This window comes from Lactuca serriola, chromosome 4 (genome assembly GCF_051521515.1).
Source record: "Lactuca serriola cultivar US96UC23 chromosome 4, Lser_US96UC23_V15, whole genome shotgun sequence".
In the NCBI taxonomy this organism is placed as follows: Eukaryota; Viridiplantae; Streptophyta; class Magnoliopsida; order Asterales; family Asteraceae; genus Lactuca; species Lactuca serriola.
This window is the reverse complement of record NC_136411.1, coordinates 105105936-105122107: the sequence shown is the minus strand read 5'-3', so window position 1 is coordinate 105122107 and position 16172 is coordinate 105105936.

Below are 16172 nucleotides of genomic sequence, written 5' to 3'. Positions count from 1 at the left end.
TTATTAACCCAAAAAAGTAAACTTTTGACTAAAACATATAACATAAAATGGTCCTAGAAATATTGTAATAATCGGATTGTAAAAGAAGGAGAATAAGAAAGAAATAAAAAAAAAAACATAATGAAAACTGTTAACCGATGATGCTTAAATTTGTTCATTTTTTTTTCTTTTGTTTTTGATATAGAATATCGACAAAGTATAAAAAGTCATGGGTTCTATTCATACATGTAAGTCTCTTTGGGAGAATAACATAAACAAAATCAAACAAATAAAGCATGAATATTAAGATGATGATACACTAACCTGATGATTTTGATATTCTGTGAATGAAAGGTTGTCTAATGAATTTTAAGGTATTCTGTGGAAAGGCTTTTATAGCTGTAATTAGAAAATAGAAAATAAGGAATTTCGAATATTTGGAATACTTGGAATACGGAATTTGGAATTGGAATATTGGAATACGAAAATAGACTAAGAAATAAGAATAAGAAATAAGAAATTGATGATATTGATGATATAAATGTATAACATTTAGCTTATAGATTAGGAATCAATATCAAATTTTTATTTATATTGATTGATTATATACAGAGAAATAATTTGAATGGATTCAAATTCAGCTAATTTTGGATGTTTAGGATATTTAGGATATAAGTAAGATAAGATAATGTTTTCTGCATATTTAATTTCTACATATTTTCTTCATATTTTTTCTGCATATTAAGTCAACTGATTATGCTGATATGTAAGAGTTGAATATGAATGGATGTTGTGATTATATGGGCGGGAAAAGAAGATTGGAGATTCACGGAGAAATGACACGTGGCAGGATATAGTGTTAATAAAAGGACATGTGACATTTAGGAGAGTATTTTATTAGACAAATAAATTATATTATTGTTGGTTGAAAACCCTATGTACTCACTAGTTTTCCAACTCAGCTTCTTTGTATCACAGGTAGCAATACAAAGGTACATGCACAATGAGAGATTTAAGGAGATATATACTATTAGTATATTGAGACATTATAAGTATCCGTTTATGCTTATGTTTTATATTAGTTATGATATCTCGTGTTTTAAAAATATAAACAAAACACATTTCTTTAAAAATTCTTTGATAGTATTATTATCATGTTTTTGGGATAAATTCCGCATAACTAATCTTTTTAAAAGAATACTATGATTTAATAATCATAAAAAATCGGTCTTTTTTGGCTATAAAAATGAGGATGTCACATTGTTAAGAATTACATGTCCTTATATGTGTATATTTTGTTTTTGTTTTTGTTGTATATTTATTTATTTATTTGATTTATATAACTTTTCTTATGTGCTAAGTGCTTACTACATGTATTATATATGCATTGCATGAAACATATTTGGGAAAGTATGTTACTCCTTTGTGTAACTTTGTTTTATTGGAATACTTTTTGGCATCCTTCACGTGCATGCATTTAGGATACAAGTCTATGTGTGCCATTCATGATATCCATGCAAGATTTGGATAATTTGCAATGTGTAGATTCATCAATGAGTTTATGTATGCCAATCATGATATCCATGCAAGATTTGGACAACTTGGAATGAATAGATTTATCAATAATAATAATTATGCACAAGTAAGGCTCACCACCCCTTGTATGAGTTTGGTGTGGTGGTCCAGAAGATGGCTCGATAACCTATAAACTACATTAGCTTGAATTTGAACCACCCTTATGAGTTTGGACTCTTGAGATGGACTTGAGATATGAGATAAATGCATGTTGCATTATTAATATTAATGTTTGATTGTGTTATTGGATTTCTTTAGATCATATTTAACTAACCACCGTTATTATCTTTTGAATTTGAACTTGATTTTAAATATATATGTTATAAACCTTTGACTTTAACTTGTGGGTTAAAAAATCTTTTGACTTTGGGGTCTTAGAATCTTTTGGTTGGTGATATCAAATAATATGATTTTAATGTAAATATATTTGATAATATGATTTAAAATAATTATAGATTTATATATTTAGTATAAAAAATATTAAATTACACTTAATATCTTATTATTTTCACTATAGACTTATAGATTAATAATTAACAATTCAAGTTAAGAGAGCATTTGAGATTTCATTTTGAAGTTAAAAAAGACTTTTGCTAAAAAAAGATTTATTAACTTATGAAAGTGGGAAAATGAGTTTTTTTATAAAAAAAAAATATTTGGATTAGTTTTTTAGTGGCAAAAGTCAATAAAGTAAAAAAATGTTTGCTTAAATTTTTTTGTTTGTTTTTTTTTTATCTTAAGAACGGTTGGAATGAAGCTGACTCAAAATATGAATTATTCATAAGCAAACCAAAAATTAATATATATATATATATATATATATATATATATATATATATATATATATATATATATATATATATATATATATATAAGGTTAATGAATCAATAAGTTATAAGTGATTTCAAAAAATTTATTTTTCAAAATTTCATTTTCAAAATAAAAAAAAATTATTTTAAAAGTCCTTATTAAATATCAAAACATTTTATAAAACTTTACTCTTACAAAGTCAATTATTAGAAGAACACCAAACACCACCTTAGGCCTGTCGAAAAAAATTGATACCCGAAAACCCTATCCGACCCGTTTTGAGTTTGGATATTTCGGGTTCGGGTAATTCATGTTTAGATTTAAAAAATATGGGTATTCGTTTACCTGATATTACATTAGGTCGGGTATAGGGTATGTGTATACTTGAATCCCCGTATTGTTTTTTTGAAATAATATTATAATCTATATTTTGTACCATGCGTGTGTTTCTCTTTCTCGGCATGAGTCAAGATATCATTTTGAAAAAAAAAAGAATGACTCTTCAATTTCCTTCTTTCGATCGAACCAAACAAACTCTGATCACAATATCTAATTAATCATTATAGAGGTCAATATATATTGACGAAAGGCAACCGGGCAACAAACTACGCCGCAAGCTCTTTCTGGATAGCAAAACGAATCCTTTTGAAAACAACATCTACGGATCTGGGAAATATAACATTAAAATGCATGACCCATTGAACTCTGTATTTTGATGATATAAAATGGCTTCGAATTTATAATCTTTTTATTGAATGATTGTACTTTCTGCTCTATTGGTTGTAAGTATAATACAACACCTCCTTCAATAACCCTGACTATAGTTTATAGTCTCATTCCATAGTGGTATAAATTTCAACTATCTAAAATACTCCATAAAATTAAGATCACCAACAATATATATACATTACATTTGAGTTGTGGCTTAACAAAGGAGTTATTGTTGATACCCTCTTGATTTCTTGATTAGTATGTTTGGCTTGAAAATCCAAATTTAGAGGTTTTTTATATTCTTGTTTACTCTGTCAAATTATTTGAACTAATATGTGCAACTATGCATTATAAAATGTCTTCAAATTTACTATCTTAATAATTTGGTTGTACTTACATAGTAGGGTATTAAAATTACATATACATTGTCCTTATTTATGAGCAACTTGCTACAAAATTAATGAGTAATTGGTTTATAATCTGTGTAAACCACAGTTACAAAATTGTGACATCCCCAAAATCTCGGCCAGAAAAGACCGGTTTCATTTATGCTTTTTAAACATTTTCAGAGTAAATCCTTTTGATTTTAAAAGAGATGCGAAATGTGTTCCCAAAAACAAAACATGATGAAATAGATTTTTATCAAAACATTTCATTAATTTGATTTCATAATCAAAACCCGGGATGTCATGTTCCGATACAGACCATAAAGCATAAACGATAACATTACAAGTCATTCAACAAATATATACATATACAGACTTGTAAACAAAACAACTTGATGATTATCCATCTTATGCCCTCGCGCCACTTCCTGTAATACAAAGAAACTGAGTGGGTCAGGCTTGGGAGCCTGGTGAGCATATAGGGTTTTCAACCCACAATAAATAATTATATTTAATTTCACCAACCAACAATAACCCAATTACCCATTCCCGTTATTCTCACTTTATGTCCCTAAAATAACTAACACAAGGGACCTAGTATAAGAATATTTCATCGGGGCGACAACACATGCTTTCGGGGGTTTCCTGGCAATATATGTCAAATAAGGCAACCAGTGGGGGGGGATGGAGTACAGCGAATGAACACCCAAGTTCATTAACACCTACAGGTGGCGAGCCTGCTAGTGTTCCACAAGACTGTCTAGAAAAGTCCGTGGTCGTCATCTAAACTCCGCTAGATGACTAAATCAAAACAACATCGAGGCATCTCATCTGTTTATTACACACCAACTATCTACCCATGTTCTACCCAACATATTAGTAGATAAAAATATACATTTTTATACATAGTTTAAAACCTGTATAGCATGCTTTAATCAATACATATTCCACATAACAGATGAGGCACACACACATAACACGTATTTCATAGAGAATAAATCAGATCTATGAGATAGAAGAGAGTGGATATACATTCACAAATATAACAACAGAATATATACACATAGCACGTATTTTATATAAAATACTTCGTAATAATATGTTGGAAGAAAGTAACTACACACTCACTTGATCAGAAGATGATCGGACAGCACTACGACTTGCAGAAGTAGTATACTACGATAGATCTGGAAGATCTTCACAAAAATCGGACTCCTCGCGGGCAGAGCTTCGGCTCGGGAATAACGCTCTTTGGGATCCTCGGGGCTTCGGATCTTGTTTCGGGGCTCGGGAATGATACCGGGGCTTTGGGATATGATTGGCACGCAAATCGAGGCAAAAACTAGAGAGAAGAAAGAGTTTGAACAAGAGAAAATGGCTGATCTCGGTTTATATTTATAAGCTGGTGGGTCTGGGATTACGCTGGGCGTACTTTGACGTCACTGCATGCGTCAATTGGTGGCACTCGAGTATTGGTCAGGCAACTTGCACCCTTCTGAGTACGCTGGGCGTACTCAAATTACGCTCGGCGTAATTTGACTCGTCAAACTTCTAATTTGCGTAACTTTCGCATACGAGCTCCGTTTTCGACGTTCTTTATATCCACGCGTAGGTGAGACTAATCTCTACAACTTTCGTTTAGACTCCGTTGGCTAATTTTGAATTTATTTTTTTATTATTTATTTTTAGTAGGCCCGGACAGGAAAACTTAGTTATAAAATCATAACTTCTTCGTCCGACGTCCGTTCTCGCCTAACTTTTCATCGTTTTGCTACTAACAAAGAGATCTTCGATTCTCATTTAGATTGTTTCGGCTAAAAACCGCTCGATCTCAAATCGAGTATTCGGGCTGCATACCGTTAAGTCGAAACTTTAGAAAATCATAACTTCCTCATACGAAGTCAGATTTGGGCGTTCTTTTTATGCACGCTCTCGGTTTACCAAACTCTACGACTTCCGTTTAGATAACTAAGGCTAAATATTGCACTAACGTAAATTTCACTTTTTACGTCATTCAGCGTTGCCGGTTCTGTCGCGAAACTTCGACAAGTCATAACTTCTTTGTTATAACTCGGATTTCGGCATTCTTTATATATTCGGAAATCTCGTTTCGACAACTACATCTTTATGCAAAGATATCGGGCTTATCTCATATTTTAATTGTGACGCTTATTTTATTCTTAATTCATTAAATTATAATAATTAAGAAAATAAACACATAATTCACATCATTCACATAATACTCAAATATTTCATCATTAATACTTCAAAAAGAGTTACAAGGGTTAACCTAGACTATTACATCAACGAAAATGCCTAGCCTGGAAACGCGGGCGTTACAATTCTCTCGCCCTTGGGATGATTCCGTCCCCGGAATCACACATCGTGTGACAACCGTCAATTTTCGGTTAAGTCAAAGTCAAATAAAGTCAACAAGTCAAACCGGTCAACTCAATTTACCGTGAGTATTAGAGTTTACGTTATGTAATTTCTAAACAACTCTCTATTCTAATGAGAAATCATAAATTGAAAAGTGCGTACATCTAGATCTCCTTAACCTAAAACTGTGGTACGTGGCGAGCCAAACCGATAAAACAATGTTGCATACTCATCGGGAGTATGCAAGATCCTTAAACAAGGCTTAACGGGGCTTACGGACCCTACATTGCGAAGCCGAACACTCAAAAAGGTCACCAATGAAACCTCTCTCAATCGTGTTCACTCCATCTCTTCTTATCAGAAATCTCTCCCAAATCTCTCTAAGTATGTGAAATCTCTCCCAAATCTCTCTTTGTATGAGAAATCTCTCCAAGAATGTCAAATCTCTCCCAAATCTCTCTAAGTATGTGAAATCTCTCCCAAATCTCTCTTTGTATGAGAAATCTCTCCAAGAATGTCAAATCTCTCCGAAATCTCTCTAAGTATGTGAAATCTCTCCCAAATCTCTCTCTGAATGAGAAATCTCTCCAAGAATGTCAAATCTCTCCCAAATCTCTCTAAGTATGTGAAATCTCTCCCAAATCTCTCCTTGTATGAGAAATCTCTCCAAAAATGTCAAATCTCTCTAAGTATGTGAAATCTCTCCCAAATCTCTCTCTGAATGAGAAATCTCTCCAAGAATATCAAATCTCTCCCAAATCTCTCTAAGAATGTGAAATCTCTCCCAAATATCTCTTTGTATGTGAAATCTCCCCAAGTATGTCAAATCTCTCCCAAATCTCTCTGAGTATGTGGAATCTCTCTCAAATCTCTCTCGAAATCTCTCCCAACTCTCTATAATCACTCGGGGCATCCCGACCCTCGAATTTGGCGAGAACAGCCCAAAAACGGAAGTCTACGCGAAAAACGGGCATGAGGAACCGAAACCCCTCTTAGGACCCGAAAGTCCTCTTAGGAACCGAAAGTCCCCTTAGGAACCGAACCCTCCTGATGAAGAAGGCTGCTGAACCGAACCGAACCTCACTCTAAGAACCGAACCCTTCTGAGCCGAAGGCTGCTCAACCGAACCCGAACGTTCGGCACCTTTCGGTTCTGACCATTTCCTCTTCTGATGACTAACCGAACCCTCCCTTCTGATGGCTTGCCGAACCTTCCCTTCTGAGGACCGAGGACCGAGCCCTCGCTTCTGACTTCGGACCGAGCTCCCCGCCCCTTCGTTTCCCTCTGTTCGTTTCCGGCTACAATCCTCAGCATGGACCGAGCCTCGGCCTAGGGACCGAACCTCGGCCTAGGACCGAGAGGTCTCGCTAGGAACTCATTTTCTCCCGGTTTTCGCGTAGTTTTGCGTTTAAGGCCCCGTTTTTAATTATTTTAACGCAGGATTTTCACTCAAAATCATATTTTAACATAATAAACCCTAAATATTCACAATTTAATCATATTTTCATAAAAATCTTTATTTAAATAATAAAAGCAAGTGGGTAAAGTACAAAGAGGTGGAGTGTTGACTTTGCTTTACCTTATGACACAAGCAACCACTCCCACACCCACTCTATGACCAGCCACACCTCCCCACCTTACCTAGGTCACATCAATGTCCTTTCCACTCAATCATCACTCTTTCCCACGTTTTTGAGAGCTGAATATTCATCCTCTCTCCTCACTTCTCTCATTTGCTCTCATTTCACAAGAAGATCAAACTCTTTTCTCTCTCACTTTCTCTCTCTAGAAATTCGAGATTTCCAGGGCTGATCTTGAGTTTTTCCTCCACGTTTGGTAAGCATAATCCATTCTCTTTATGATTATCTCAATTATTTCCACTCAAATCATGGATATCTTACACAAACTCCATTATATTTGTGTTAGAGCTTCGAATCTTCAAGGGATTCTTCAAGTGTTCTTGGGTTGAACACTTCTCTTCTTCAACACTTATCTACTGAAATCACTCAAGGTGAGTTCATACCCCTACATTTTCATGTTTTCTCAAGTTTTTAGGGGGGGAATACAAGTTAAAACACCAAGAACATAACTAAACTTTTCTAACAGCCTTCATCAGAAAAGTTCAACTTCATTCACTGACTGTTTTGGACAACTTAAACATTTTAGTTTTCAAAACTGTTTTAAGTGCATGTAGTTCCACTTCTTAGCTTTAAAATGACTACTTGCACATCTCCATACGATTTTTCTACAATTTATGGTGATTTTTACAAAACTGCCTATCATTTCAAACATCAATCCGGACCAGTCTGTGATTATGGACTTTTTCACACAAGTAAGAGGTCATTAAAAATTATAATAAAAATTATGAACAAACTAGACTCATTTTTCAAACTCTCAGAAGTTACAGAACTTGATTTGGACCTTTTATGATTTTTCTACAAATTTACCAATAACAGTTACAGAAAATGTTATTAACAGAAAAACACTATAAATTTCATTTCACCTTGTAACATGTTGAGCAAGGTATACATCATGATGTGATTATGTGTTGTTGCAATATATGACAATTTTGTATTCTTATATAGACATACATCAGAAAACAAATGGATTTATACCTCCACAAGTATGGTAAATATATAAATGATATTACAAGGCTATATCCATTAAAATATAAACATTGGTAAATTATGACAAGTAAGGCTTATGCTCACTACCCACACAAATAATTAATAAACTATAATAGGTATAGTTTAGGGTTATTTTACATAACAAACACATGATTAAAGGTTTTACACATACAAAAGAGTTATTACCACTATGGATAATTATGATAAACTATAATAAGTATAGTTAAGCCATTATACCCCCACAAACGAACACGCTAGTTATAATCGGTATAGTTATGGCATATATATATTACAAACAAAGTGATAAACTATAATAGGTATAGTTTATGTTTCATCTACCCTATGAACTTAATTACAAGAAAGGAATTCACCATCCCCACCACTTTTGGTAAACTATAATATGCATAGTTCATGTTCACTAGTCACTATCACTATTTGATGAACTATGATATGTATAGGTTATATTCACCATCACCACCACTTTTGGTAAACTATAATATGCATAGTTCATGTTCACTAGTCACTATCACTATTTGATGAACTATGATATGTATAGGTTATATTCACCATCACCACCACTTTTGGTAAACTATAATATGCATAGTTCATGTTCACTAGTCACTATCACTATCCGATGAACTATGATATGTATAGTTTATGTTCACAGTCACTACTACTATTTCATACACTACACTAGGGTTTGGTTCCGGTTTTTGGATTTAAGTCCACATTAAATTTTCGCATTGTTAGACTTCAACTATAATCGTTGAGCGTATATGCTTGAGTCATACAAGAATTTAGTCTGGATTGGCTTAGAATTGGTGGTGCCCGCCTCATCTCCTGTTCCTCGTTGGGTTGTGGACCTAGGGCAGACCCACTATATTCAACGTTTTATCTAACTTAAATCTTCTATAACTTATATACGCTGGACGCTTATAGGGGAAATCTACGGGTCAATCTAGGGTTCATTAATACATCATATAGGAATATGTTGTTTACACTTAACTAAGAAAATATTGGATTTTCTGGAAATCAACTCTATCGATTTTATAAGGAAAACGGTTTCTACTCCAAACAAAACTCTTATGAACTCACCAACTTAATTGTTGACACTCTTTCAAAACTACTTGTATTCTCAGGAAATCAGTGAAACAGGAAAACTTCAGCGCTTTGAGGATGGGACGTTAAACCGTCAACAATTTATTTTTGTCATCATAATGTAATTGATTTTGAAACATGTAAACATATACTTTGGTGTAACTTTTTCAATTATATTTATGATGGTTGTATTTACTTTGAGCACTATTATACACGTTGTTGTGATACTGTACATGAAGTCCTCCACCCCCTGACGTTTCCGCCATCCTTGGTTTGGGGGTGTGACACATCGACAAACAAATGCGGATAGCGACTCAACATGCCACTCTCCGTTTCCCAGGTGAGATTTGGCCCATTCGAATGTTTCCGACGAACAAGCACTAATTCGACCATCTTGCGTCGAAGCGTCTTAGTCTTTCGGTCAACAATTGCTTATGGTTCTTCAATTAACCTCTTGTTTTCATCAATTCTCAATTCGGAAATTGGAATTATATCGGGAACTTCTCCCGTGAACTTCTTCAAATAACACACATGGAAAGTGTTATGAATACCACTCAGTTCTTCTGGTAGTTCTAGCTTGTAAGCTTGGTTCCCAATCTTCTGAAGAACTTTCAACGGTCCAAAAAACCTTGGACTCAACTTTCCCCTTTTTCCAAATCTTATAAGTCCCTTCCACGGTGAGACTTTAAGTAACACCGAATCCCCAACTTCAAAAGTCATCGGTCTTCGCTTCTTGTCAGCATAGCTCTTTTGACGATCTTGAGCTGCTAACATTCTTTCCGTGATCACTTTCAACTTCTCAGCAGTCTGATGGACCATCTCGGGTCCCATAAACTGCTTTTCCCCAGCCTCAAGACAACAAGACGGCGTACGACACTTATGTCCGTACAAAGCTTGATAAGGTGCCATCTTTATGCTCGAGTGGAAACTATTATTGTAGGAAAATTCTACTAAAGGTAAGTATTCATCCTAGTTACCTAGGAATTCTAGGGTACATGCTCTCAACATATCTTCAAGTGTTTGTATCGTTCTTTCACTCTGACCATCAGTCTGTGGATGGTAGGCTATACTTAAACACAACTTGGTACCCATTTCCTCTTGTAGACTTTTCCAAAACCTTGAGGTGAAACGGCTGTTACGATCTGACACAATCGTTAACGGGATACCGTGAAGCCTCACAATTTCTTTCACATAAGAATTCACAAGCTTATCTATAGACCATTTCTCATTGGCTGCTATGAAATGCGCACTCTTAGTGAATCGATCAATGACCACCCAAATCATGTCGTGACCATTTTTCGTTCTGGGTAGTTTAGTGACAAAATCCATAGCAATGTCTTCCCATTTACCCATAGGCACAGGTAAAGGCTCTAAACTCCCATATGGTTTCTAATGTTATGTCTTGACTCTTGCACAAGTCACACACTCGGCCACATACTTTGCAACATCAAGCTTCATCGTTGGCCACCAGTAGTAGGGTTTCAGGTCCCTATACATTTTAGTGCTACCAGGATGAATCGAGTACATGGTTTTGTGAGCTTCTTCCATCAGAAGATCTCTTGTCCCTCCGGACTTAGGTATCCAAATACGATCTTGGAATACCTTCAGTCCATGACCGTTTGTATCAAACACCAACGTTTTGCCCAAACGTTCCTCCTTTCGGTCATTTTTCTCAGAAGCTTCCTCTTGAGCTTTCTTTATACTCTCCACAATTGTCGAGACAACTTCAATTCTCAACGCTCTTGGCCTTTTCCTTTCAAGATTGACTTTCCGACTGAGAGCATCAGCAACAACATTAGCTTTACCAGGGTGATAAAGTATCTCGTAGTCGTAGTCTTTAAGTAATTCTAGCCTGCGTTGTTGCCTCATATTCAATTCTTTCTGACTAAAGAGATATTGGAGACTCTTATGATCAGTGAAAGTTTGCACTTCGTGCCATAGAGGTAATGCCTCCATATTTTTAGAGCGAAAACTACCGCTGCCAACTCCAAATCATGAGTCGGGTAATTCTTTTCATGCTCCTTCAGCTATCGGGACGCATATGCGATCACCTTATCTCTTTGGGTCAAAACACAACCCAATCCAACCCCAGACGCATCGCTATAAACAGCGAAGTCTTCAACTCCATCGGGTAGAGATATAATTGGTGCCTCACATAGCCTCTTCTTTAGCTTCTCGAATGCTTATTTATGCTTATCACTCCAAGCATAAGTAGCTCCTTTGTGGGTCAAAGCTGTTAATGGACTAGCGATCGAAGAAAAGCCTTGGATAAACCTTCGGTAATATCCGGCTAATCCTAAAAAGCTTCGGATTTCTGTGGGACTTTTCGGCTGTTCCCACTTCATTACAGCTTCAATCTTTGTCACACCCCAAAACCGGAGCGGCGGAAACGTTCTGGGGTGGATGACGTCATGTCAAGTATCATAACACATGCATTATAGTAATCAAAGTACAACAAAACATTGAATTAATAGTAATAATTTTTCATGGTTTACATTACAACGTATCAAAGTATACAAGCAAATATAAGTAAGTACGGCATGGCACTAAGCTATCTTCATCAACTGCTCCGGGGATGTACCTGTCTAATGCTAAACTGAGAATACAAGTTATTTGAAAAGCGAGTATCAACATTTTTACAAATGCTGGTGAGTTCATAAGTATTTAGTGACGTTTCAATCAAATAACTTTAATAAGTAGTAGTTTAAGTATTTACTGTGTATTAGAGTTCTTTCCAGAAAATCCTATATTTTCTTTAATAAAAGCAGCCTTCTACCAAGACTGGTCAGTGTTATTGTTGGAATAGTGTCTAAGGCTACAACTATATTAGACAAGTATTTGACCCGGTTGTGCATAGTCCTTTTGGGTTGCCTTCACCATAGCAACTTGATAGGATGATTTATTAAGAGAGAGTAAATATTATTAATATATTATGGGAATAATATAAAGAATAATAATATTGTTATTTGATTAATATAAGTCATAAATTAATTGGTATTAATTTGGTGACTTAAAGAGATTAATTAAATAAGAGGGTATAAACTGTCAATTGTTTGATAGTTAAACTTTAGACTGTAAATCCATATTGGATAGGGGTGGACGGATTCTAGAAGCTAAAGGATAGCTTAAAATCGTCCAAGGTTATCTAAGGAATGGATTTGGATAGCTTTAAGAGAAGATTATCCAATTAGGGTTTAAGCTGCAAACCTTAAGGAGTCTACAAGTATAAATAGACCCTATGGCAAAGGGAAATCGGCACTTGATCTAAAGAAAAGAATCCCTGGCCAAATTCCTCCCCTCTCCTCTCTCTCAAATCATCCTCCTTGCTATTTGGTGTTTGTAAGTCATTAGAGGAGTGACAATTGTGACTCTAGAGCTCCAAGACAACAAGATCAAACAAGAGATTCAAAGGTATGATTCTAGATCTGATTTAGTATTGTTCTTATACCTAATTAGTCATTAGAAGTCTTGGATTCAAAGCATGTTTAATTAGAAAGCCTAGATCCAAGCATTAGGGTTTTGCATGCGCACATAGGAAAGTTCTTATGGCTAAAACCCATCAGTGGTATCAGAGCCTAGCTTGGTTTTCATTAAATTGTTGCTTATTTGTTTGAAACTTAACTGCAAAATTCGATTTTGTGTTTCTGAGTCATGGACTCGGTGAGTTCCATAGTGGACTCGGCGAGTTGGCCTGACTCGGCGAGTCCCTTGGTGCACTCGGCGAGTCCAAGCGTCAGGAATTGCCAAATTCGGGATTTCTTCATGATTATCTTATGGAAACTTACCTTAATCATATTAGATCAACCCTAATCCGATTTTTTGATATATATGACTATAATCTTGATCTAATTAAAGATATTTATCAACTAATAAAATATTTAATTTCCTTATATGATAATTAATTAATTATTTTGATTATTTTGGTAATTATCTTGTAAGAAATCTTGAATAAATCAAATATAGATAATTAGGAAATTAACTGTTAATTAAAATTATTTGTTATTTGATCCTCCATGTTTTAAATGTTTAAAACTTGTCCTTAAGTTTTGAAATTTATATTTTGTGATTAAAAGTTTTAATTTAGACAATTTAAATTTCAAACCCTAGATTTTAAAAGGTTTAAAATACAACCCTATACTAATATAATATTACAAGAATAATATATATGTATAACTAAAATGCTAGTCTTACCGTTAGTAGGCCTGATTCACGAAGCCGATCTATAAGGTGGGTATAAGGTTGCGGCCTATAAAATGGCGCTTAATGGGTGTACACTCACACCCACCGCTTGCTTGATCGGTGGAGGGTCGTTAGCCGAACGGGTAGGATAGGGCAACCTCATCCTCTCATTAAAAGTATAATAAGTAATACAAAGTAACTACACATATTTTAAAATTTCTCAATCATAGTTACTTTAGGAAAAGTGAATTGATGCAATCCCATGAAATTACACTTTGCACCCTTGCTAAGAAGTTAGTGGAGCATGTGTGGTTTACCGGCACACTAATTGGTTCTAAGCAAAGGTGGCAAAGGGTGATTTATTGTTTATCATAGTTCGATGGAGTGTGTGTGGTTTACCGGCACATCGAATAGGTGATCGTTACAATGAAGGCACCATGTAAATTTGCATGGTAATTCACACCCGCTTTGTGATCATCAGTATCCCAGTCACAAACTAGAGGGGCATATCGAGATTTAAACATGCCATTGAATAGTTTCAATGAATCTCATCCGAACCTAGGAATTCTCAATACATTTAGGACTAATAGTTAGGTTTTATGGTGGAGAATTAGTGAATCGTCATTCACTTACCTTCAATTTATTTGCATGTTAGATTACGGCATCCCTTTTCTAATATGTAAATGTTGTTGTTGGATCCTAGCCCTAATTTTTCTTATTGGGTGATAATTAGGGATTCATATTCTAATCTATCTTTGTCCTTTCTATTTGTAGATGTCGAACGCAAACAACGCCGCTGCTAGTTCTTTGACGTTCATGAGCCTTTGCCAAAAGGTCACCTTTGATGGAACGAACTTTAGCGAATGGATAAGATACATTCGAACCATTGCTCGCTATGAGGATAAGGAGTATGTCCTCGATGAGAAGCTCGAGAAGATCAACCCTGAAATCGCTACTCCGGCTGAAATTACCGCTTTTGAAACTCATGAGCGCGATGCAACGAAAGTACATTGCATCATGATAGCCACCATGAACTCCGAATTCCAAAAGTCCTACGAGGACATGTACCCGTACGAGATGCATCAAGACTTATTGGAGAGATACCACCAAAACGCGAGACAAGAGCGTTATTAGATTTTCACTAACATGATTTCCGCTAAGATGGGTCATGGAGAGTCTCTTACCGTGCACCTGCAAAAGATGCAAAGGTATGTCGACCGCCTTCGCAAGTTAAATGTTGACTTTGGGGAAGACTTGGCGATCGACATGGTGCTTCACTCTTTGCCTCCGATGTACAATCAATTTAGGATGACCTACCACATGAACAAAGAGGAGGTCACCCTAAGCAAACTCCAAGGTCTATTGAGGGTCGCTGAGAGCAACTTCAAAGACAAGTTTGTTGCACCAACTCCCAATCCACCCGCTGCTCTTGTCTTGGCTATTGGTCAAGGAAAGGGAAAGAAGAGGAAGGCTTCGTCTAAGAACTATCGCAAGGTTAAAGCCCGAGATGGTGCCTCTTCTAGTGGGACCAAAGTTGATCCCGCTAAGCCCTGCCCTAACCCTAAGGAGGCAGAGTGCCACCACTGCCACAAGATAGGACATTGGAAGAGAAGCTGCCCTGAATACCTGCAAGCCATCAAGGAAGGAAATATCAAGCCGTCTTTCGCAGGTATATACACAATTAAATCTAACGATTCTAATCATGCTATTTATTGGGTTCTTGATACCGGTTGTGGTTATCACATTTGTTCTAATGTGCAGGGACTAAGAAGAAGTAGGGATGTGGAGCAAGGAAGGATCAATTTAATCATGGGGAACAGAAGATCGTCGCCTGTGACCAAGATTGGAGTGTATTCTTTAGTGCTTAGGAATAATTTATGTTTAGATTTAAACAATTGTTGCTATTCACCAGAAATGGCTAGAAACATCATTTCATTTCATGGTTTGTTTAGACAAGGTTTTAGATTTTCTTTTAATAATGAGAATGGTTCTATTTTATCTTATCTAAATGGTGTCTTTTATTTTGAAGCTATACCATGTAATGGAATATATGAAACTGTTATGATTGTTGATAACTTAGGAAATGATGTTTTGAACATAGATTCTTCCAATAGTATGGATAGAGCATCCTTGTGGCACTGTCGTCTTGGACATGTCAACAAGAAACGCATAGCCCAACTCCAAAAGGATGGAGTGTTGGAGTCATTCGACCTTAGGGAAGATGACACGTGCGAGTCTTGTTTGCTTGGAAAGATGACTAAATCACCCTTCACGAGTACGTGTGAAAGGGGTGAGGGTCTATAGGACCTAATACATACCGATGTATGTGGACCATTTAGATCAACCACGAAGGATGGGAACCGCTTCTACGTGACTTTTACCGATGACTATAGTAGATATGGGTATATCTATTTAATCAAGCAAAAG